Source organism: Ambystoma mexicanum, chromosome 8 (genome assembly GCF_040938575.1).
Source record: "Ambystoma mexicanum isolate Mex_15411 chromosome 8, UKY_AmexF1_1, whole genome shotgun sequence".
NCBI classification, from domain to species: domain Eukaryota; kingdom Metazoa; phylum Chordata; class Amphibia; order Caudata; family Ambystomatidae; genus Ambystoma; species Ambystoma mexicanum.
The window spans coordinates 1307429332-1307451080 of NC_090929.1; the positions used below are offsets into that span (position 1 = coordinate 1307429332).

General features: G+C 49.2%; 1 protein-coding gene across 2 annotated transcripts in view; it reads right to left on the minus strand.

Moving 5' to 3' along the window:
• LRRC27 (leucine rich repeat containing 27) overlaps positions 1-21749 on the minus strand; it is a 750327-nt gene that overhangs the window by 699382 nt on the left and 29196 nt on the right. The window lies entirely within an intron of this gene.

Here is a 21749-nt window from a genome sequence, read left to right on the forward strand (position 1 = left end):
ATGTTGGGATACTAGCCACAGTTAGAAGCCAAATGCAGTAAGCATGAATGTGACAACTGAAAATACAGTAAAAATCATGAAAAAGGTAACTGGTGCCATTAGCTTATCTTTAGGCGCATTTAAAAGTAACCAAAAAATCCTGTAACTGTAGTCTTGGGTGATAAAACACTATCCCAATTGCACTGCACTGGAAGATGCTGTGTAGAATTCTAAACAGTAACCCAAACAGATAACAAAAATAAAAAGACTAAGGGAACCAGTGTGTGGGAGTGAGGGGTTGTTTAGGTCCTCCTCATACATTCAGCACAATGTGGACCACTTGCTCGTACAATAGTGGGGGGCTTCTCCATTGCTCGCATGCTAACAGTAGCAGATGCGGGGCTGTTGTGAGGGACACTTGGCTTCCATTTTGTGTGCCCTCGACTCCATCTTTGGACTAGGCCTCACTGTGATAATACAAAAAGGCTTCTCTCCCCTCTGCAGGGCCGCGCACACCACATTCATGGCCGTCAAACGTCAGCGTGCCCCATAGTTGCTTTGATGCACACAGACCTACCCCATGATCGATGTTATCACACTGACCAAGACCCCCTAAGCCTTGTACTCCATATAACTCCCAATGAGTGATGTTCTGATTATATGCATGCAATTTATACGTTCAAAAGGATTTACTTAAGAATATACTTATGATCACTGTTTATTACATGTCTAATGGTAGTTTTTTTATGCTAGCTTAGTTAGGGTCTGCCCTATCTCACCGAGACCTGACGCTCACCCCACCTGGACACTACCAGCCGGACCACATGACGTGCACCCTCCCGCCAACGGAGCAACCAATACGGATGAAGCAGCGCCCACAGCTCTATATGTGTCCATGTCATTCATCCAATCCCAAGCAATTGTAGTCCCGTATAGAGTGATGTCATTGATGATGCTTTGTCCCTTGATAAATTCATGATTTTGTAATGTTTGCCAGAGCGCTCTCGAGGCAGCAGAGTTCTCTGGGTGCCAATGTTATATAAACAAAACTTAACTCTTGCAACCTGTTCTCCTAGTCTCATTCCCCATTGGGGTGTCTCATATTTTTTGGTATTTCATGTGTAAGTAGGGGAGTGAGCCTTTACACCAGTTTTCCCGTAACAAGTGAGCAAAAGGATAGTGGAATAAAGCTGAAGCCGTTACTTCACTGCAGAAAGTCAGTGCAAAATGCAAAAACAAAAGCAAAATGTTTGGGGGAGGGGTCCATAAAATATGGAGGAGAAGTTGCTCCAAGATAAAACATTTCTAACACCTGTGCCCTGCGTCACAAGTAGCCTGATCTGCATTGCCTGCTCTCCAGAGGGACAGAGCAGGTTCAGTGGTCACAGGTGCTCATTTGACAGCTGCCATGACAGCCGGGTCTCTGCCGCACAGGTACTGCAATTAAGATTTGTACCACTGTTCCAAATAACATTGAGTATACTGTCTTGGTGGCACGTAAACCTTTAAATATATGCACACCCGAGTTTAAGGTATGGTGGCCAACATCCCCTAGAATTATGGAAGCTACATCAATTTGACATCATATGCGTCAGCCCTGTGAGCCCAGTTTAGCTGTGCAAGAGTTGTATGTATTCCCTCCCAAATAGGCTGTCTTAGTGGTTGCTAGAAAGACATTAATGTATCTTTGTTCAAAGCTGATGGTGGAGGAAGTGACTGTTGGTGGCCAAGGAGAAACTGGTTTTCCCCCGTTGTGGTGGCCAGCAGTGGCCTCAGAATTGGTACTTCCTGTAGACCCATCTCCTCTCAGGGGGGGACGCAGTACCAGAGAGGAAACTAGTGCGTTTACATCCGACAGCCTGGAAGTTGAGAAGCAGGGGCTTGGGTAGTTAGGGTTGTCCTCGGTAGCAGCCTAGGTGGTGCAAAGGCTCAGTGGCTTCAATTAGCAGTGCCTATGCCCATCATTGATGGCGTTTTCAAGACTGGTGTGAGTTTGGAGAGTTGTACCTCTTGTCTTGTGCCTCTCCTGTAATTATGGATTTTGTATTACACAGTTTACAGAAGGAATTAGCAATTTGAAGTTCCAGTGGGCTGCAATAAAAGGTGTTTCTTAGTTCTTGGAGTGAGATGGAGTTTTTGTAGGATTTCTTTAAGGGCTTCATATTGTTGAAATTATCCTCCAAGCTGAAAGAATTGAAAGAATGCTCCCCAGTGGGATATTTCTCTCATCTTGGCAGCCTTTACTCTCCCTTTGAACCATTGCAGCTGATGTTGAATGGTTGCCCTACAAGGACGTTTTCCTGATCGCCATTATGTCCCGTTGGGGGGGGGGTGTGCAAGCTTTGTGGTGTAAAACCCCCATTTACAAGTTTGCCCGGACGGTCTCATTCTGAATATATTCCTTGAGTTCTAACCAGAAATGTGTACCTCATTCCATCTAGACCAGGAAGTTGTCCTTTCAGTTTTGAAGTCCTTAGAAACAATGGGCAATATTACATGTCTAATGGGCAGTACGGATTCATTTAGAGTGCAAAGCAGAGTTTCACCAGTATGATAATCTATTCATAACCTTTGGGCATTGCAGAAGAGGTTGGAAGCTAGCAGCTTCTACGTTGAGTATGCAGATTTGGATGGCCATACATAAAGCTTACAAAGATGCAGGTACCCGTATGCCTTTAGGAACCTCCTGGGTTGAGAGGATGAGAGTGTCTGTGGCAGCCACCTGTAGATGGCTACACAGGCCTCTCCTTCTCCATTCTTAAATACTACCAGGCACGTCTTCCAGGGACTGGGGAAGTGCCCTAGTGACTTTGATTCAGGAACTGTTGAATACTTGAGTTACCTGGCCTCAAGAAAATGTTTGTAGCACTGCCGTGTGTTCTGTTGGGACGTTCAAATTTATGGCAGTGTTATATGCTCACATGTGACAAAGGTGACGAGAGAGGGTAGCTGGGGGTAATGCCATAATTATATATGGTAATTCCCATTACCTCAGCTACCAAATCTCATCATCTTACACACAACCCTCCACTCCCTTTCAGTAGTTCGACAGGGCCTTGGATGTGGAATATTACAGACATTGAAGTAGGAGGGGAAAGTCCTTGTAGGCCCCAGAAGAGGTGGAGATTCCTCCAGCAAATGGAAAGGCGCTGTACAGGAAAATCCTGGAAAGGTTCTGACGAGGAGGCAAAGCCTCACATGTGAGTAAAGTGAGGTTGTGGAAATTACCATATGTAATTATGGCATTACTGTTCTGCTGCCTTTATGTAGGTCAAAACATGCAGGGGAGGACTGTTGGTGCGCATGGTGGCTAGCTTTGAATCGAGCGTGGCTTGTGTGCAATAAATTGGGTGACTGCATGCAAAAGAAGTGATCACCACAGTGTACTTCAAATAACCCATAATAAAAAATACAAAAAGTTGTTCTTGTCAGAAATTCCTTTCTACATCAATGGCAATAGGAGTTATCCTAACGTTCAGCATTGAAGCAAAATAATAACTGACTGTACTTGGACTATCATACATAGATCTAGTTCTATGTCAAGACCGGAGGCTCAGATTATGCTCCCTTTTTCTTTTACTTCACTCGAGCAGCATTATCAAACGAACAGCAAAGCATAAACCATTACAAAAAACTACATTTCACAATAAAATAGTCTTTTTGTAGTCCGTTTAAGATAGGTTGTATAATTTTAACATGTGATTCATTTATCCAATATCCTTTCCCAGAGTCCGTAACCCTGACTTCCTTTCCTTGTCCTTCGTCTTTCTTTGCTGCTTGATCGGCAGTTAAGTACTCATTTATTTTACTCAAATTTTGTGGTGTGTGTGAGGTGTTTTTTTTGTACAGTACTTTGTTTAATTCTTATTGCAGGCACACGCATGAGTGACCCAAGGTAGGCATGACAGCACATCTCCATGTAGCCCGGAGTATTGCAGGGACACCGGCCTCGGAAGGGGCTTGGGTGGGGGAGGTTCAGGGCCGCAGGACTAGAACCTTTTGAGGGGGCTCTGTCCCACTACGCGGTGACGCAGGGCGTTCTAATAAAAGCCCCACCCCCGAGGACGGGAGGCAGTTCCGGGCCAACCTACGCGTGGTGTGCTGCGTGGCTTTCTTCGCTCCCGCTGGAGCTGCGACACAGAGGCCGCACAGCCTGGTACCACGAGTCATCCGGTCTCCCCGCGCGCAGAGCCGCGGAGGCCGGATCTACCAATGGCGACGAGGTGAACTACGTCAGACACACGCGCTCGGCAGCCTCCAGATGGCTCACGGCTGTTGCAATTCAATTTTTGGACACCCGGTGGGGGTGGGGGGGGACACGCACGTGAACCCCAAACCACAATTTTTTTCTTTTTTTTTCTCTTCAGCAGGGGTAAACGTCCCCCACCTGCATCAACCTGGCACAACTTACAAGGGCGGCTCACCAGGACGTGGAGGCGCCAGGACTCTCCATCTGCCTCCCAGGGGTCAAAAGCTCCAGGAACGTCGGAGGAGGCCCAAGGCTGATCCACATTGCCTAGGTCGGCACGAGTACACGTGGTGAGTGCCGGATCTCGCTACTGCTGCCCATGTGAACGATCGAAGGGATCGCCCAGGGACCTGCACTGAGGGGAAGGCAAGCGAACCACAGCATGGCGACCGGGACATCCACCCCCAGACCACGCACACCATCGAGATTGGTGGCAAACCTGTCGATGTCATCACCACAGCCTCACCCGCAAGGAAGTTCCTCGGGATTGATCCAGCCGTTCGACCCCTTCACAGACCCGTCATCCGTCGGCCCCAAGTAGCAGCTATGGATCCAGAAATTCGAAATGGCGATGGAATGCAAGGACATAACAGCCAGAAAGATGAGGTCGCACCTGCTGCTAAAGGTGGGGGATGAGGTACTACGCATTTTCAACTCTCTAAACGTTGATGATGGCCAGGAAGCATACCAAAGCGCAAAAGATGCCCTGACGGCGCACTTCCTCCCCCAATTAAACCCGGACTATGAGACCTTCATATTCTGCGCCACCATTCAGGCAGAAGAAGAAACACTGGACGCATACCACACACGGCTGAGGAAGTTAGCCATGTCCTGTGAATTCACAAACGTCGAAAAGGAAATCCGGAGGCAACTCATCAATGGCATCCAATCGGAAAAACGGAGACGGATGGTACTTGGTGAGAAAGGCATCTCCCTCCAACGGATTCTCGAATTGGGTCGACAAAGAGAACTGGCACACACCAGGGCTGCCAACATGGGGGCAACGCTACACAAACTGCAACCCGCCCTCACCACAGCCATGGTGTCCCATGTCACCAACAGACAATTCACGAGAGACGAGGCTGGTGCAGCTATGCTCAAAACAGGTGGCAACCACGTGTCCCGGGTCCCACAGAGTGTGGATGGTGTGGTGGACCGCGACATTGGACGGCGAAACTGCCCCACGCAAGGAACAACATGCGGGGCATGTGGTAGGAAGGACCACTATGCAAAAGTATGCCGGTCAGTGGGCACCATGGCACAGCCCTCACAGAACCCTCAAGAAAAGAGCGGGACCAAAAAGAAGAAGCAGGTCAGCGCAAGGCGAGTCGAAGCGGCCAACTCTTTGACCGAGGAAGAGGGCGATGAGGTCTCAGGCACACAACATGATGCCGGTAAGGAACAAGGGAGAAAAGGGAGGAAGGTCTACCTAGTGTCGGCGTTGGATCAAGGGCAGACACAACAGAGAAAGAACCTCCGAAGGCGCAAATGTTTGGTCAACATTCAAAATCAGCAAGTATGGATGACCATCGACACGGGAGCCTCCATTAACATCATGCCCACAAGCATGTTCCAGACGTTATGACCACAACCGGATCTGAAGGACACGGACACACTGCTGTTTGCGTACGGCAGCACGAAGCCCCTTCCAGTCGTCGGCAGATTCCGCACCACTCTAGTCCACGGCGAAAACAGGCTATGGTCAAAAATCTACGTCGTGAATGCCTTTTGAGTGGGGACGCGGCGGAGGATCTGGGTTTGGTCAAGTTCATCTGCCAAGTCGATGAAGTGCTAGAAGTCGAGAACATTTTAAAGCACTACCCCAAACTGCAAATGGGGATAGGGTGTCTAAAAGGGAAGACCATCAGACTTCACATTGATGAATCGGTACAGCCGAAAGCAGTGAGACACAGTATAACACCGTTCCACATGCAAGAACAAGTGGAGAAAGAACTCAAAGCGTTGGAAGAAGCCGGCATAATAGAGGAGGTGACTGGGCCTACACCATGGGTCTCCCCGATGGTAGTAACAAGAAAGCCCAAACAGCCCGGCAAAGTCCGAATTTGCATAGACATGCGTCTCCCGAACACCGCCATCAAGACGGAGTGCCACATCACACCCACGCTCGACGAAATCGTGGCCGACCTTACAGGGTTGCGAGTGTTCTTCGAAGTTGATCTGAAGGCGGGGTACCACCAGTTAAAACTGCACAGAGACTCTCGCTACATCACGACCTTCTCAAAACATCTGGGGCTGCGAAGGTATAAACGCCTGAGTTTTGGGATATCGTCAGCGGTTGAAGTTTTCCAACAAACCATCCAAGAAGTCACCCGGGGCATACCTGGTGTCCTCAACGTGAGCGACGATATCCTGATTCACGCTCCTGACAGGGAAGAACATCTCAAGAGGCTCCAGACCTTACTGGGCAGGCTAGAAGATGCTGGATTAACCATACATAAGGAAAAGTGCGAGTTTCTCAAATCTGAAATCACATTTTTTGGGTACAAATTCAGCAGTACAGGCATCTCCCCTGACCCCCAGAAGGTTGCAGACATTCAAGCGGCAAGCCCGCCAATGACACCCACTGAAGTGCGCAGCTTCCTGGGCATGGCCACCTACTGTGGTAGGTTCATCCGAAATCTGGCAACTCTCTCTGAGCCCCTACGCGAACTGACCAAACTAAACGCCAAATGGGAATGGGGGCAGGAGTGCCAGGAGGCCTTCGAAAGCATTAAGGAGTCCCTGTCCGTCGACACGAAAATGGCGTACTATGACACCGAGCTCCCGACGGAACTGTTCGTGGATACGAACCCTATAGGGCTAGGGGCCATCCTTATGCAGGTCACCAAGGAGGGGGAGAAGAGGCCCATCGCATACGCATCAAGAGCTCTCACGATGACAAAACAGCGGTACTCTCATATCAAGAAGGAGGCCATTGCCGTGCTATGGGGGTGTCGTCATTTTCATCTATACCTCTATGGACGGAGATTCACGGCGATCACAGATCGCAAACCTCTATTACCCATCTTCATGGGTACGTCATCACACCCACCGGCAAGGATCACTAAATGGTTGCTGCACCTCCAGCAGTACAATTTTGAGCTGGCCTACCAGCCGGGAAGTGGAAACCCGGCGGACTTCCTCTCAAGGCACCCTCGAGCGGCAACCTCACAAGAAGTCCAAGTGGCCGAAGAGACCGAGGAGCACATATGCCAGGTGGTGCGAGCCATGAGACCAAAGGCTGTCAGCCTCGAGGACATAGAGTCTGAGACCCACAAAGACCCATGCTGCGACGTAGTGAAGGACGCCATCATCTCAGGCGACTGGAAGACATTCATGAAAAACACCCACAACAGGACAGTGGAAGCGAAGGTTTTTCTCTCCGGGATGTTCATCGTCAGACAAGACCTGTCGATCACAGAGAGTGGACTGCTGCTTAGGGGTAATCGGATTGTCATCCCACCGAGCCTACAAGATAGAATAGTGGCACTGGCCCAGGAAGGACATCAAGGGATGGCACGGACAAAATCTCAGATCAGGCCCCGGGTGTGGTTCCCACAGATTGACGAGAAGGTTGAAAAGCTGATAAGTACATGCCTACCCTGCCAAATAACCGGGGCCCCGCCTGAACCCGAACCCATACCCATACAGTCAGCGGAACGTGGTCGTGGCCGGTGGGAGGCCATCAGCATCGATTTCTGCACACTACGGGAAGGCCTCTACCTCCTGGTGGCCATTGATGACCACTCCCGGTACCCCGAGGTCGAAATAGTGGAATCCACAGCAGCGGAGGTGGTCATCCCTGCCATGGAGAAAATGTTTGCAACACATGGCTTACCCACCACCATCAAGAGCGACAATGGTCCCCCCTTCACAGGGGAGGAATTCAAACAGTATTTGCACAAACTGAATGTAAAGTACCATCACATTATGCCGAGGTGGCCCCAGGCGAACGGCGATGTAGAACGTTTCATGAGGACCCTAAACAAAGTACTAAGAGTAGCAAAGGCGAACGCCAGCCCGTGGAAGATTGACCTATACCGTTTTCTGCGGAACTACCGGGTCACCCCTCACAGCACGACGGGCGTCCCGCCAGCTGACCTCATGTTTTAAGTTATAAAATCCTCGATTCCACATCACCCCAGCAGGACCCCGGACGAAGTTGATGAGGAGCGCACGGAAAGGAGGGGAACGAGCGCCAACGCACACATGAGTGTCAAGAGGAGGGTGAGACCGTCCGACCACCGAGTGGGCGACCAAGTGGTCATGCTGCGAAACCCAACAAAGTCAAAACTGGACACCAGATACGACGAGCTCCCATGGACCGTCAGTGGCAGGCAAGGGACCATGGTGACAGTAACGAGAGGACGCCGCCAGGTGACAAGAAATGCGTCTTGGTTCAAGGCGGTGCCACGCAATCTGTGGACTGGTGGCGAGGGCCACCATGAAGATGAAGAATCTCAGTCCAATGAAGAAGAGTCTGCGCCCCTCCAGGATGAGGCAGCAGTGGGTGACAGGACGTGGGAGCAGTGGAGTGAGCCGGACCTGGGGGAGCCGGACAGAGAAGGTGAGCCACCCAATGGGACAGCGGGGGTCAGCCCCCGAGGAGGGTGATATAACTGCCACGAGACCGCCCGCCAGGCTCAAAGACTATGTATGGTAGTCGGCCCCCTGTGGACTGTGAGCAAGAAGGGTCCTTGGACTATGAACAGTTGAATATTTGTTTTGAATTGAAGTTCATAGTATTTGTGTTTATCATTAATTTTGTTTGAAATAAAGGAGGAATGTTGCATCCGCCCTGCGTCCCGCTACGCGGTGATGCAGGGTGTTCTAGTAAAAGCCCCGCCCCCGAGCACGGGAGGCAGTTCCGGGCCAACCTACGCATGGTGTACTGCGTGGCTTTCTTCGCTCCCGCTGGAGCTGCGACACAGAGGCCGTGCGGCCTGGTACCACGAGTCATCCGGTCTCCCCGTGCGCAGAGCCCGGATCTAACAGGGCTCTCACACAGAATGCATGGCAGCACAATGAGAATCGCAATTCTGGCGCCATACCACTGTCACTTCCGTGAGAGACGCTTGCTAGTTTGCGTGGACGAGTGTCTGTTAGTTGGAGGACAAGGTGAAAAGTTTGTTTAGCCCTTTAATGCCATGGGGTTCCCCCCCCCCCCCCAGTGCCAAGGCCTTTTTTGGTGATTTCAGTATGTCGCCATTCAATGCCTTGTAACTTTTTTGTTACATGGGATATCTCGGCGAAATTTGGCCACCTTTTTTTCCCACATGTAAGCGGTCGTCACGCCACTCAGGAATCCTAGGTCGCTGTAGGGGGGTGAGAGAAAATAACCAAAAAGGGCGAAAATTGTGTTTTTTCAAAAAATGCCAATAAAATGATGTACAAAGAAGCCTGTGGTTTTTTCCTTGTCTGAGCTAGGAACAAATGGTTTGCTGTGCTGAATTCCTCAATTTCCTGGCTTTCAAGAACAGGTTGAGTGGAAAAGAAAAAAAAAAATATTTTGATGTGGTTATCATTATTGTGAGAGGTAGGCGACTTTGGCCATTTTTGCCAATTGGACATGCATGGACGGAATGGAAGAAAAGGGTAGGAAAGCCGAATTGGAGGACAGAAAGGCATACATTTCAGAAAAGTAGAGAAAATTCTAAGTTTAGTAAGGGGTGATTTTCACAGGTCGTGCAACAACTAGGTAAGGAAAAATGACATAGTTTGGGAGAAAAGCGGGAAAATGACCGAAAAAAGGTATGTGGTGGACATGGTTGGCTCGGTACAGCAATGGCTTCTATGAATTTTGAGAAAAACAATGCTCCGCTACATTCCCCCCCGACTCTTGCAGTTAGGAAACTACACATTTTTTGTAGTGTTTCACAAAACAAGCAATACCACAAGCCAAACACCGAGCCATGGTACACAGGAGTTTCATGCTTACCGCCTGAACATACGTACTTAGCATGTGTAAATCAGGAAAACCAATGTGGTGAAAAACGGAAAGCATACATTTTTTGAAAGAACACAGGCAGACCTTTTCAAGGGTAGGCGACTTGTGCAGATTACAAAAGTGCATGGTGCCTAAAGCAGCGAGTAAAAGTAGGGCACATTTGGGAAATTAAAGGGTTGTGTGACAAAGGGCACCAGCAAATGGGTTGAAACATTATGAAAACCACACAAACACAACAGATGTCATACCTTCCCGCATTCCCACAAGTGTCCCAATGAAAACGGTACCTCACATGTGTGGGTGCACCTACCATGGCGCTAAGGGGAAAGCCTAAAAGACCCCTAACCCCAAGTCTTTTCCCACAGCTGAATTTCACGATTTTTCCAGACGGGCACACCATACAGAAATGGGCCTAGGGTGTCCAAGCCACCAAGGAAAACAGGGAACCCCATGCATTTCCGAAAAGGGGTGGGGGGGGCACCTCATGCAGGCCTCCCACAAACGGCTGAGTGAGTTACACCCCCATCCGTTTGGGGTGGTGGGGGAGAGGGCCACCAAAAATTGTGGGACAAGCCCTCCCAGTGGGTGGGGCAGTAAAGTTGGGGCACTCTGGGGCCTGATTGGCACACCAATGTGCCCCTCTGCGCCAAGGCAAACTTGGTAAACAAAGAAAAAAAAATTAAATGGCAGGCTGCACTTTAGGGGGGGCTGAGGGGCACCCTACACTGCCAGGGAATTTTGTAATGTGAAGGGGGTGCACCATCCCCCCCAATTGGAGGGGTGGCGCATCTCATGTAGCCTTCGCTGGGGGCAGATAGGGGGGGGGCAATCCTGCAATCCTCCCTGGGCAGCAAGACATGGCCCCCCACTCCATTGTGGATAGGGGGAGGGGGTCACCACCCCTTCCCCATTAGAAAATTCCCCTTCGGTTTGGGGCGCCGCACAGGCCCCCCTAAAATGCGGTGCACTTTTTTCCTTTGGTTACCCAACTCCCCTTGACGCAGAGGGGCACATTGGTGTGCCAATCTGGCCCCAGAGTGCCCAAACCTTACTGCCCCATCCACAGGGGGACCTGTCCCACAATTGTTGGTGCCCCCCCCCCCACCCCCTCGCCCCAAACGGGTGGCGGGGGCCCCTCATTCAGGCCTCACTGGGCCTCCTACAAATGGCTGTGTGAGGTACACCCTCCATTTGGGGGGGGGCTAAGAGAGGGCCATCAAGAATTGTGGGACAGGCCCCCCAGTGCATGGGTCAGTAAGGTTTTGGCACCCTGGGGCCAGATTGGTGTGCCAATGTGCCCCTCTCCGCCAAGGCAAGTTTGGTAAACAAAGAACATTTTTTAAAATGGCAGGCTGCACTTTAGGGGGGGGGGCTGAGGGGCACCTTAAACCGCCAGGTAATTTTCTAATATAATGGGGGGTGACCCTCTTCCCACCCCCCCACACCAAATGCGGGGGGGCATCTCATGCAGCCCTCCCTGGGGTCAGACGCCCCTTCCTAGGAGTAGATATCTGACCCCAGGGAGGGCTTTAAGGGGTGCCCCCATTTCCCCTTGGGGTGAGGGGGAGAAGGCCACACCCCCTTTTCCATAAAATAAATCCCTGGTGGCTAGTGCCCCCCCCCCCACTCCCACCCATATCTCCCTTTTGTTTTTTTTCCTCATTTTGCCCCCTTCCCTGAGGGCAGATGATCAGCCATCTGCCCTCAGGGGGGCCCTTACCTGCAGGCCCCATCCTTTGGGAGGCCTGCACACTTATTCCTGGTGGTCCTCCCCCCCTCTAATTGGATGGGGGGCCACCTCATGCACTCCTGCCTTGAGGCAGAAATCTGCCCCTGGGAAGGGCTACAAGTGTTGGCCCCCCTTTCCACATGGTGTGGGAGGGGGAGGGCCACCACCCTTTCATGGGTAAAACAAATCCCTGGTGGAACCCCCCACATCCATCCCCCATCCACCCCCCTCACCCCATCCTCGTTGCATTTTGTTTTCCTTTTTTTCAATTTGTCCTCCTCCATGGGGGGCAGATGATCAGCCATCTGCCCCCAGGGTTCTGCAAATATGTGCCCCCATGCTTTGGAGGCCAGGGTGGGGGAAGGGCTGTTTACTGTAAGCAGCCCACACCTCCCCCGCCTCTCAGACAGAGCCCGCGGCCAGCAATGCTTTCACAAAAAGGTGTCGTTGGAAAGGGAAGAATCTCCCCTTTCCAACGACACCTCCCTCGATCTCCGGCCACAGATCGAGGGGGAGAAAGGTGCAGACTCACCTTTCATTTTCACTGCAGCAGCCCGAAATGGCTGCTGCAGTTAAAATTACTTTCACGCTGGCGTGCATTACGCACGCCGACGTGAAATTGAAGGTAATCCAGCCCCCTGGCAGTGAAGGGGACCTCCCCCTCACATAGCCCACGGTTTGGATAACGGTTTTGAGCGATCCCTGCTTTGCAGGATCACTCAAAACAATGTGCCAAAAAGGACGAGCTATCACATCCTTGGCACTACCGAGGTTATGCACTTAAGAGGTTAATAAACATCACGTTACCATCGGATTAGCGGAGATCGACACCTGAAGCCCCCACTTCACAGAGAAGGCACAGTGATCAAGTCTGAAGCACACGGTGAGGTGAAGCGAGCTCAACCTTGTAAAGCGAGCCAGCGCCATCTAGTGGCACAAGTTGATAAAACACTTTGTGTCAGAAAACAAGTCGCCTGCGGTGAAACAGGGAAGAGGCAGTCCTTTAGAGCTTCAGTGAGTGTGCACAGCACTACAGACGGGTGAAGACCCCAAGATAAACGGCAGCACAGTAAATCACCATAGACCCACATAAGCTGCTTACGGATGTGGGCAGGCCCAACACTCCTGCAGAGACCCACCAAAGTGTCAGGATGAACAGCTCCAGATTATGATGAGCCCCCTACCAGCAGAAGGTTGTCAGAGCCCAACAGGGGGCAAGCAGAACAAAGAGTACTGAGTGTAGGCTTGGGACCATTAACCCAAAATAGGAGCTTGGCGGAAGACCTGATCATGTTCACCCAAGGGATGCAAGCACAGAGAGGAGAAGCCCCAGACAAAAAAGTCATGCAGGTCAAGGGGGAAGAAGGAACCCAGTAAGGCTCACAGCAGTCAGACCCCCCTCGACACACCACGAAGAAAAAGAGAAGTGGTGATGAAAGAGTCAGATCTTGGGGAAGTAAGGGCAGGTATTAAACAGATGTGGAGTACACTCCAGAGGAACTGGATGATGAGGATTGGGACAAAACGTCTGAGGAAAGCTCTGACGAGCAAGACTAATCATGCACAAGCCCTCCAATAAAGTACAAGACTGCCAAGAAAGGGAAAAGGCAAAGGGAGGAAGAAGAGCTAGGTTATGTGTTCAACCCGGACTCTCTCATCCATCCCAGGTCATTGGAGTGGGAGTGCCCCATCAAGATTGCCAACTACTTTAAGATGAGATGAGGATACGAAATCCTCTGTCGAAGTAGGCCAGGAGCAAACTCCAGGCGGAGTGCCCTAGGCCCCATGTGCCAGACGGCATGGCAGAAACACCAGACATTGATGATAATATGCTATCTTTCATGGGAAGGTATAGCAGAGATATCAAGAAGGGCATAGAAAGATCCTGGCGGTCATGCCAGGATAAAGTCTTAGATATTCTAGGCCCTTTAACATAGATCTGGCAGATGGCCCAAGAGGTGAAACAGCCAGAGCAGAAAATGGACCCTGAGATTCTGGCTGGATGGGCGCAGAGGGCAATATGCTTGCTCAGCAATACAAACAGCACACCGACAACTGAGAGGAGGAGGTCTATCCTGGTTAAGATAAACCCCAAGATGGAGGAGCTGGATACCTCAGAGTTAGTGTCGGACACAAAAGGCAAGCTCTTTGGAGATGCCTTCATTAAAGAGATGGTGAAATTCGCCAATACTTGCAGCGCAATTGACAAGGCTCAGACATCATTGAAAAGAGGTTTTGGGCATAAGGTTTTGGAAAGGCTGGCAGAGGCTGGCTCCATTCAGCCAGCTGCTATTCATTATACAGACCCAATCACAATAGCAGAAGCAACTGTAGAGAACAAGAGGAATGCAGACCAAACCCCTTCTTTCAATCGAGAGGAAGGGGTAGAGGAAGAGGTTGGAGAGGCAGCAACAGAGGCCAGCAAACAAATACAGGTGAGACTGGGCACAAATGTGCCGATACGGCGAGCGGGGCCAGGGACCCCAGAGGTAGGGGGGAGACGACAGCACGGTTCTTAGAGAAGTGGAAAGAGTTATCATGCGATGCATGGGGCAGAGTATACAGTGTTTCCACTAGAATTCTGTCAGAACCAAGTACTAACAGATTGGACAAGACCTACAGTGTTCAGCAAAGAAGATGAAGTTATGTTAAACAAAGATCTTAAATCTAGAGCGAAAGAAGGCTGTAGCACAGTCATCAAACTCCTCAGTCAGTTTTATAAGCAATATGTTCTTGTTAAAGGGCTGACGGAAAACCAGACCAGTGATAAACTTGAGAAACTTAAACACATTCATTATTTACAGACATTTCAAGGAGGGGGGAATCCTTCTTTTAAGAGACGTGTTACAAACAGGAGATTGGCTGACGAGGATAGACCTCAAAGATGGTCCTCTGGAACGCCAGGTCATTATGCAATAAAACCACTGTGGTCTTGGACATATTCTTAAGATTACACTTTCATTTCCTATGCCTTACTGAAACTTGGATTCTTCCCCACAATACTCCTGTTGCTGTTTCTCTTACGACATCTTTGTCCCCTTTCTCCCACGTCCCCGAGCCACTAGTCACAGAGGGGGCACTGGTATACTTTACCATCCTTCTTTCTCTTCTATCCCTCCACCTGTTGATATCTTACTCTTCTTGTGAATTTACATATAAAATCTTTACAACACTGCACGATATCTCATGTATTATTGTTTATCGTCCTCCTAGACCGATTAGTTCTTTCTATAATGATATTGATCATCTTCTATCCCATATCTTGCCTAGTCCCACTCCTCCTGTATTACTTGGGGACTTCAATCTCGATCTTTCTACTGTACACTCCACTACTCCTTTTCACTCAGTTCTTGACTCTCATTTTCTTTTTCACCTCTTGTAACCCCTCCTACTCACATATCTGGTTCTTGTCTTGATCTAATTTTCCTCTCAACCTTTACTGCATCCTCTGTATCAGCCTTACCTGTCTATTTATCAGATCACTATCTACTCTCAGCATCACTCTTGTCCTCCATCCCCCAGTGTTCTCCCCCCCCCCCTCTCTTCCAAAAACATTATTTCGGCGTGACCTACGCAGATTTAACTCTACACTCTTTTATGGCAATTGTGCTCTAAAACTTACTTCTCTCTCATCTTCCTCAGCAGGCAATACTGATGAGATGGCTTCTGCCTTTTCATCATCTCTTTCGCTCTGCCTAAATCAACTCTATCCTTAATCTGCGTTCCATCCCACCCAGAAACCCTCTCAACTGTGGCTCTCTCCTCACCTTCGCTCTATGCAACGCTTTCTCTGCCGACTCAAAAGGCAGTGGCTCAAATCTAAATCTGAACCTGACCATTCCTCTTACGTCTCCTATCACACTCTCTATGATGACGGTTTACTTTCTGCTAAATGCTCCTACTTTTCTAATCTTCTTCACACCCAATCTGCCCATCCTATATGTCTTTTTTCAAACTCTTGCATGACTTCTTTCTCCTCCTACACCTGATCACTCTTAACTCCACTGTGTCCACTCTTGACTTTGCCTAATTCTTTTCATCAAAGGTTCTTTCCCTTCGTCAAGACATTGAAGCCTCCCTCCCCCTAGGCTCATCACCTACCTCATTTCTACCCCTTATTCCTTTATCTCTCACTTCGCTCCCATTTCTAACATTGACTTTCCCTTCATAACAAAGCCCACCCTACTGCCACCCCCACTGATCCAATTCCTTCTGTGCTCATACCTAAGGTCTATCCTCTTTTAATACCCTATCATAAAAAAACCTACAGCTAACCCCCTGATTGTCCGCAATTTCTGGCCTATTTCTGTTTTACCATATCTTTCCAAGCTCCTTGAGTGCCTTGTGTATTCCGAGATCTCGTCTTTTGTCACTAATCTCTATCTTCTTCCTAGATTCCAATCTGGCTTTTGTCCTTTCCACTCAACTGAAACTGCCCTGATTTCGGTATTCCAAGGCATAAAATAAGCGGTATTGCATCGCAATTTGCGATACAATACTGCTGTTTTGCTGTGTATTTAAACAATCATGTCACACTAACTGCGATATGATTTCCACAGCTACAGCTAATAAAATAAAGATTGAAAGATTGTGCCTTTAGTCTGCCTCTGTGCACAGCGTGCACTGCAGGCGAGGTAGAAGCACCCGTGCTGGACTAAAAACATTGCATCAATGTTATTAGCCCAACCCAGATGCAGCGTCATCACGTCGTGAGAGGAGAATCTCAGCCCTCCTCTCACACTCTGGCTTCTGACGAAGAGGTAAGGTGGAGAGGGTCACGGTGCTCGGGGAGGTTTGGGTGGGGGAGCCAGACCCTTTCAGGGAAATCTTTTCGGTGCTGCTGGGCCTGGTTGTAAGTGGCTGACAATAATATTTCTCCCACCCGTTCAGGAGAAATATTATTCGCAGCCACTTGCTAACACCCAGCACCCACCATAATAACACAGCCTGCTGCTGATAGAAGGCCTCTACGAGCAGCAGGCTGCTTTATTACTGCGGGTGCTGATTGTTAGACAGCGGCTGGCAATAATAATTTCTCCCGCCCGAATATTATTCTCAGCTACTCCACACTTGCCAACATTCTGTGACCAAAAAGTTTCAAAAATAATAATTTCCATAACAATGACATCACAGGAAAATACAAAACGTACAGCACCACTGAAGCATTCTAAAATACATAACCCATTAAACAGCACAATATGGAAAGATGTTCAAATGTTAGAAAGGTATAATTCAGAGTGGTAACCTAGCACCAAATTCAATTACCTAACTTCACAGAAGGTATCCATTAAACAGAGCTGGTAGGCGACATTTGCCACTGCTCTGTAGCAACAGCCCAGGCAGTAATATTTATTGCAAGTTGAACACTGAATGACATGGTGACTGATACCCCCCTTGGTCTGAGAGGCAGATGCTGTGTGATGGCGTTACACTCTGCCACTTGCCTTTTTCACTGGTGGTTCACCTAAGGGTTGTCCCGACAAGAGTGCAAGACAGACTAGTCAAGTAGCTGTCAGGTGAGGTCAGTGGATTGGTCTGAGCCCAATCAAAGTAATCACCTACCAGTCCACTGTACAGACTGATTTGTTATTTTCTCGCAGGCCCTTTTTCTAGCCAAATGACGTGACTATGTGTGTCACCTGGGAAAACTAGCCCCTAAACCCAACGCTATCTCGGGTTGGCTCCCCGAGTGGTAGGGTCAGTGTAGACCCGTAGAGAAGAAAAGGTTATTGGTAGAGAAGGGGTCAGGTGGTACGCTTGGGTCGTCCCTAATAGTTGCTACATGAGAATTATTACAAGTGGAAAATTAGTGATTGGCTAAACTATAGTGGCGTCAGTGATTAGCCCCTCATATTCCGATTGGTTCACCCGTGAGCCCCCAAGCCTGGGAACGTCGTTGTTCCCAGCCCGCGATGTACCTGATGCTGGCAACAATGTAGGACTATGCATCAGTGGCGGACAATGGACAGGTCTGACTACTGGCTGTTGGGTGTCCCATTCCCACCGCTGTCGGTGTCCAACTTGTCACTTCGTTGTTGCAGTCTGTGTACCAGACGTGAGACCTCAGAGCTTAGCATCGTATCAGGTCGGCCTGGTCATGTGTTGGGAGACCGTGGCTGGAGCAGAATTACGGGTATTTGATTTGTATTTCGGCTTTGAGGAGCGTTTAGCAGTAGCAGGTGTAACCTTGGCGCGGGAAGCGCAGCTTGTAAATTGCAACTTTGTGGCCTTGGCTGTGGGGCTCTCGTCAGGGTTCGTTCTGCATGATCAGCATCTTGTAGCTTCGTCTGAGCTGCTCCAGCCTAGAGACTCTGGTTTGCGGCCTACTTTGGCCTAGCTCATGGGTGGCGGTATACAGTCCATAATACAGGGGTCGCAAGGGGCGACATGGGTTCTTATGCATTAGTCCATATACAGGGTTACATCTTCATGGTTTTAGTAGCGAGGAAGCGTCTGCAAGCATATACACAAGCTCTTCTGGCGTCTTGCGTTTCTGCAGTGCTGTAGTTGGCCTATGTGAAAATAAACAAAGATGCATATGTGAGTGTGAGTTGTCCTCTACGTCATAGCACTGAGTATGTTCTTCGTGTGGATTGGTGTGTGTCTGATTCATGTGCTTGGTGGCACGTGTGTTCTTGTCCACTGGCTATGTCATCATGGCATCTCTAACGACGGCAATATTTGTGGGTGATGTCTAATCGAGTTGGTCCATATGGTCGGTGTCAGCTCCACCTGAGGTCCCAGCCCGAGGTTGGGATGACGCGCAGCTTGCCTGGGTGTGTGGGGCGTGGCCACGGTGGATCTTGACGTCCGGGGCGGCAGCGAGAGGGTCGAACTCCTCCCACAGTGGGTGCTTAGGTTGTGACGTCATAGGCCATGGTCTGGACGAGAATCGGGGGAAGGGATCCCATTTTCCCTTTTCAGTCCCCCCTCTGGTCGACCACAAAATTATACACTCTTATCTCCTCGTACTCGTCATACCTTTGTTATTCCTGCCAAGTGTCGGTACCGGTCCACATGGTCTTCAAATGACCAATACATATATACACATCCACCACCGGGTTTGCAATAAACCCATTTTCCAACATAGCTTTTCGGGTTTCTTGATTCTCAACTTTAATGGATGGTGGGTACAAGTTAGCTTCTACTATTTGTAGTCGTTCACGTTCCTTGATGACGTCTGTGCGTTTGTCGTCTTCAGCTGGCATTAGGACGTGCATGACGATCATTTCCTCAGCAGTATGCTTTGATCTTGCCTTCCATAGCTTTATCCCCATCAGAGAAGCCATTGCCAGAATCACGCATCCTGCCACAACCTTGAGGCCTTCTGCGAGCCATGATGGCATCCAGGACCAGATGTATGAAAACCAGCTACTATCCTTCTTCACTCCCTTTGCTTCTTCTTCCATCATGGTGTGCATTTTGGCCAGCTGTGATACTGCTGCAGATAACATACCGTTGTCCTCGTCGTTTGCAGGAATGAATGTGCAACATGAATTTCCAATTTTTGCACAAACACCTCCTTCCATTGCTCTCAGAAGGTCCAGCACATATCTGTTTTGTAGGGCCACCATTCTGATCACTCTAATTCTTCCTTTATCGCGTTGAATCCGTTAACGGTGGAGTTAATCTTCATCATCAGCTCCCATCTTGTTATCCGTCATCTGAAGTGTGCGGTGTCGCTCTGTGACTTGCTTCCCATCATCTTCAGTGATCTCTTCTTCCTTTTGTTCCCTTCATCCAAGTTCTCCATGTTGACATGCTTTTGTGGTACTACTAGTGATGGTACATTGATGTGTACCATAGTGCACACTCAATTCCGTAACGTTGGCAAGCTGTTGTATGCTTTGACTCCGCAGGCCCAATAGTGGTCCATCAATACTGCTGTTCCTGCACCCCCTTCAGGAAGCTTGATCGTTCTCTTGCATCCTTCATTCGTTCCAACATTAATTTCTCCATCATGCTGGTAACAGTGTGGGTGCTGTAAGGGGAAATATTGTTATGGGTTCTTCCTCTTTATCTAGCCATGTTACCAATGCTGCACTCTTTGTCCATTCCTTGTAGCATGTCATTTTCTTCTTGCACTGTCATCATTGATTATTTTGCCAACGTCAAAGGTTTACTTCTCACAACTCCATCCACTCATCCGTTCTTCGTGTATACTTTGCCATATATTAGTATTAGTGGCCTTTCCTAGCACCCTGGTTCACCTCCAATCTCTCTTACGCTCCACTGGCATGTTAGATAGCTCAGTGTAACCTCTTTTGTTTCTCCTTTGTCGGGTCCATCTGTTATGTACTGAAGCCCTTCGGTCAGCTGCCAGAATTGTCAAACATTGGTAGTGTTTTGATGACGTTGTCTTCGTAGGGGTATGTCGACCTTGATTTCCATTTTAGTGTTGCTGTTTTCCCTTGAAATCGTCCTCGTGTTTGGAACAACGCTACATATAACAGGCATTCTGCACTTGTTGCAGGTACTTCAGTTGCCACGAATGTTCTTGAAGCGCTCATGGCGTATTGAATCAACAAGCACACATAGCAGTTGTCCTTTGTCATGTCCTTACAAATTTTGGACATGTGCTTGTACCACATGTTGTTGGAGACGTGTGTGGATTCTATGAGATATGTGTCCACCCTATGTACATCAATAGAAAAACTCCCCTTGCTGTGGTGCTGCTGGTCCAAATCCTCCCCCTCTTGCTAATCCACCCCTCCCCCTGTAGCTGTTTCCTACCTGTATGTATCCACCCCCCATCGGAGGAACGTATGTGTGTTGGGGTCTGTATGGAGGCGGTAGTTGCTGTGTCGTAATCCGTTTGTGCTGTGGTTGTGCTGCTAGTTGTTGCAGTTGCTGTGTAGTGGCTGGCGTTTGTGTGGCTGGTACTGCTGTCACCTGGGAGGGGCTTGTTATTAGCACACCTTCCATGGTATATTTTGACAGTTTCTTCTGGACCCGTTTTGCCTCTGCCTTTCTGTCTTCCTCTTTCTGTTTCATCTTTTCTTGCCATAGCCTACAATGGTATACTATTGTTAGCTGTATCTCTGTCCATGCTTTTGCTTCCATTCCTACCAATTTTTTAAACTGCCTTTGCACTGGTTCTGGGAGCCCCTGTATTAGTATGTGGTAGAATATTGCTAGTGTTTTGTCCCATGGTTCCCGCGTTTCCAGGCGCCACTTCTCCTGAATTTCCTGGATGTAATCAACAGGGTCCTCATTCTCATGCATTGTGCGTGGCGTTATTGCCCCTATGTCGGAAGTGTCTGGATACTGTACCCTCAGCGCCTGCCATAGTGCGTGTCTACAATTTGCAAATAGCGCCCCTTCATGCGACGTGTCACCGATTGTCACCACTGGGAATCCCGCCCTCTTCCAAATGTCATCTGCTGCGTCACCCAATATGGAAATTAACAACCCATTGACATCACCCACTGCTAGCTTGTGTCCTGCAGTTTGCTTTTCCATTTCATATATTAATTTTCCCGTTCCTCCGCTCAAAGACGGTGGTCTACATTTAATGTTTTCCTTGTCTGCATGTTTCCATGGGACATATTGTGGCCTTGCCCCTCTAGTAATGGCATTTGTGTGCATTCTCTTACTTCCCTTGGCGTGCGTCGGTGTGGTGATGTGTGCGTGTATTCGCTCTCCTCTTTCATGTCAGAAAAGTTGTCAAGAAGGTCAGTAATGTGTTGTGTAAGGAGAGTATCTCCTATGCCTTTATGTCCTCTCCGCTGACCCATCTGATCCTTGTTGTGTGGGGTGGCTGATCCCTCCATCCTGCATCCTGGGAGGTCTCTAAGCCTATTGACCTATGGCGTGTATTGTGCTGGTGGTGTCAGTGGTCGTTG